Genomic DNA, 4,551 nt, shown 5'->3' with positions numbered 1-4,551 from the left:
ATTATTAGACATTCTGACAGTTGTAAGGTGGTATCTCATAGAGGTTTTGACTCATATTTTCATGATAATGAGTGATGCTGAGCATTCTTTCATATGTCTATTAGTCATCTGGATGACTTCTTGGGAAAAATGCTTATTCATGTCTTCTGTCCATTTCTTAACTGGTTTATTTGTTTTTGGGGTGTTGAGTTTGATTAGCTCTTTATAGATTTTGGATACTAACCCTTTATCAGATACGTCATTTGCAAATATCTTCTGCCATTCTGTAGGATACCTTTCAGTTTTGTTGATTATTTCCTTCACAGTGCAGAAACATTTATCTTAATTTAGTCCCAATAGTTCAATTTTGATTTTATTTGTCTTGTCTCCAGTGACAGGTCTAGTAAGAAGCTGCTGTGACTGTCAAAAAGGTTGCTGCCTGTGTTCTCCTCTAGGATTTTGATGGTTTCCTGTCTCACATTTAGGTCTTCCATCCATTTTGAATTTATTTTTGTGTATGGTTTAAGGAAGCTGTCCTGTTTCAACCTTTGTATGTCGCTGTCCAATTTTCCCAACACCATTTGTTGAAGTAGCTGTTCTTTTCCATTGGATATTCTTTTTTGTTTTGTTGAGGATTAGTTAACCATATAGTTGTGGGTCCATTTATAGGTTTTCTACTCTTTCTATCTTTCTTTCTATGGATCTGTTTTTGTGCCAGTACCATACTGTTTTGATGACTACAGCTTTGCAATATAGCTTGAAGTCCAGAATTGCTCTTTTTCAAGATTGTTTTGCCCCCCCTTTTTTGGGGGGTTCCACAAAATTTGTGGTTCCAAATTTTAAGATTGTTTGCTCCAGCTTCATAAAAAATGCTGGTGGCATTTTGATAGGGATTGGATTAATGTATAGATTGCTTTGGCTACTTTAGACATTTTAACAATATTTGTTCTTCCAATTCTTGAGCAGGAAATGTTTTTCCATTTCTTTGTGTCATCTTCAATCTCTTTCATAAGTGTTCTATCATTTTAGAGATCTTTAACCTCTTTTGTTAAGGTTTATTCCTAGGTACTTCTTATTTTTGGTTTAATTATAAATGGGATTGTTTTCTTAATTTCTTTTTCTGTTGCTTCATTATTAGTATATAAAAATGTCCTGGATTTCTGTTCATCAATCTTGTAGTCTATAACTACTGAATCTTTGTATCAGTTCTATAAGTTTTGGGGTGGTCTTTGGGTTTTCTACATAGATCATATCATCTGCAAATAGTGAAAGTTTTACTTCTTCCTTGCTGATTTGGATGGCTTTTATTTATTTTGTTTTTGTTGTTGTCTGATTGCTGAGGCTAAGACTTTCAGTGCTTTGTTAAATAACAGCAGTAAGAGTGCATATCCCTCTCTTGTTCCTGACCAGAGAAGAAAAGCTCTCAGCTTTTCCCTATTGAGGATGATACTAGCTGTGGGTATTTCATATATGGCCTTTATGATGTTGAAGTATGTTCCTTCTATCCTTACTTTGTTGATGATTCATGAACGGATGCAGTACTTTGTCAAATGTTTGTTTTGCATCTGTTGAGAGGATCATACAGTTTTTATCCTTTTTTTTTTTTTAAATTAATGTGGTGTATCACACTGAGTAATTTGTGAATATTGAACCACCCTTGCATCCCAGGAATAAATCCCACTTGATCATGGTGAATAATGCTTTTAATGTACTATTGAATTTGATTTGCTCGTATCTTGTTGAGAATTTTTGCATCCGGGTTCGTCAGAAATATTAACCTTCAATTCTCCTTTTTAGTGGGTCTTTGTCTGGTTTTAGGATCTATGTAATGCTGCCCTCATAGAATGAGATTGGTAGTTTTGCTTCCATTTCTATTTTTTGTAACAGTTTGAGAAAAATAGGTACTAACTCTTAAAAGATCTGGTAGAATTCTCTTGGGAAGTTATCTGGCCCTGGATTTTTGTTCGTTGGGGTATTTTTGGATTATTGATTCAATTTCTTTGCTGCTTATGGATCTGTTCAAATTTTCTATTTCTTCTTGTTTCAGTTTTGGTAGTTTACATGTTTCTAGGTATTTATCCATTTCTTCCAGATTCCCCAACTTGTTGGCATATAGTTTATAGTTTTTCATCATATTCTATTATAATTGTATTTCTATAGTTTTGATTGTGATCCCTCTTCTTTCATTGGTGATTTTATTAGGGCCCTAACACTTATTTTGGTAAGTCTGACTAGGGGTTAATTGAAAAAAAAAAATTTTTTTTTTTCCCTAAAGAACCAGCTCCTGGTTTCATCAATCTGTTCTACTGTTGTTTTTGTTGTTTGTTACTGTTGTTTTTGTATCACATACTTCTGCTCTAATCTTTATTACTCCCTTCTTCTGAAGGCTTTAGGCTTTATTTGCTGTTCTTTTTCTAGTGCCTTTGGATGTAAGGTTAGGTTGTGTATTCAGGATTTCCTGCTTTGTAAGGGAGGCTTGTATTGGTTTATATTCCCCTCCTAGGACCACTTTTGCTGGATCCTAAATGTTTTGGACTGTCATGTTTTCTTTTTTTTTTTCTTTATTTTTTCTTTATTTTCAACATAACAGTATTCATTATTTTTTCACCACACCCAGTGCTCCATGCAATCTGTGCCCTCTATAATACCCACCACCTGGTTCCCCCGACCTCCCACCCCCCTGCCATGTTTTCATTTTTATTTGTTTCAATGTGTGTTTTTTTTTTAATTTCTTCCTTAATTTCCTGGTTAACCCATGCATTTTTTTTTAATGTTTTGAGACATTTCATTTTTTTTTAAAGATTTTATTTATTTATTTGACAGAGAGAGATCACAAGTAGGCAGAGAGGCAGGCAGAGAGAGAGAGAGGAGGAAGCAGGCTCCCTGCTGAGCAGAGAGCCCTGATGTGGGGCTTGATCCCAGGACCCTGAGATCATGACCTGAGCTGAAAGCAGCTGCTTAACCCACCGAGCCACCCAGGCTCCCTAACCCATGCATTGTTAAGTAGAATGTTTTTTAACCTGATGTATTTGTGGTCTTTCCAATTTTTTTCTTCTGGTTGACTTCAAATTTCATAGCCTTATGGTCTGAAAATATGCATGGTATGATATTGATCTTTTTGTACTGTTGAGGGCAGATTTGTGACCCACTATGTGATCTATTCTGAAGAATATCCCATGTGCACTTCAAAAGAATGTGTACTCTGTTGCTTTAGGATGAAATGTTCTGAATAAGTCTAGTAAGTCTACCTGGTTCAATGTGTCATTCAAAGCCATTGTTTCCTTTTGGATCTGCTGCTTAGATGATCTTCCCATTGCTATGAGTAGGGTGTTGAAGTTCCCTACTATTATTGCATTATTATCAATGAGTTTATTTGAGTTTGTTATTGTTTTATATATTTGGGTGTTCCCACTTTGGGGCATAAATATTTACAGTTGTTAGATCTTCTTGTTGGATACACCCTTTATTATGACATAGAGCCCTTCTCCTTCTCTTGTTATAGTCTTTGGTGTAAAATCTAGTTTGTCTGATACAATAATGGCTACTCCAGCTTTCTTTTGATGTCCATTATCATAATAAATAATTCCCCACCCTCTCACTTTTAGTCTGTTGGTGTCTTTAGGTGTAAAGTGAGCCTCTTGTAGGCAGCATATAGATGGGTCTTTTTTTTTTTTTTTTTTTTAATCCATTCTATTACCCTATGACTTTTGACTGGAGCTTTCAGTTCATTTACATACACAGTGATTATTGATAGGTAAGAATGTAGTGCCATTGTATTAGCTTTAAAGTTGTTGTTTCTATAGATATCTTCTGTTCCTTTCTAGTCTTTGTTGCTTTTCATCTTTCTGTCCCATTAAAACAGTCCCTTTTAATATTTCTTGTCGTTAGAATCTACTTAATTTTTTGTTTGTTTGGGAAAGTTTTTATTTCTCCTTCTATTTTGAATGACGGCCAACCTGGATAAAGTGTTATTGGTTGCATATTCTCCCCATCAGCACATTGGATATATTACACCACTTCATCTGGCTTGTCAAGTTTATGTAGATAAGCTTGCTGCTAACCTTATTGGTCTTCCCTTATAAGTTAGGGATTTCTTCTCCCTTGCTGTGTTTAGGATTTTTTCCTAGTCTATGTATTTTGCCAGTTTTACTACAATATGTGTTGATGTTTCCCTGCTGTTGTTGATTTTGGTGGAAGTTCTCTGTACCTCTTGAATTTAGATATCTGTTTTCTTCCCCAGATTAGGGAAATTTTCAGCAATAATTTCCTCAAATAAACCTACTAACCATTTTTCCCTCTCTTCTTCTGTGACTCCTATGATGTGAATGTTACTATCCTTTATTTATTATTAAGTTGCTGAGTTCTCTAACTCTTCTTTAGTGATCCAATATTTTTCCTTCCCTCTTTTTTCAGCTTAATTTGTTCCCATAATTTAATATTCTGTATGGTTTATTTGTTCATCTGATTCTTCCATCCTATGGTCATTACATCCAGTCGGTTTCACATCTCCTTTGTAACACTTTATTTCAAACTGACGAGTTTTTAGGTCTTTTGTTTCTGCAGTAAAGGACT

This window comes from Mustela nigripes, chromosome 5 (assembly GCF_022355385.1).
Source record: "Mustela nigripes isolate SB6536 chromosome 5, MUSNIG.SB6536, whole genome shotgun sequence".
In the NCBI taxonomy this organism is placed as follows: Eukaryota; Metazoa; Chordata; class Mammalia; order Carnivora; family Mustelidae; genus Mustela; species Mustela nigripes.
This window is presented reverse-complemented; position numbering follows the sequence as displayed.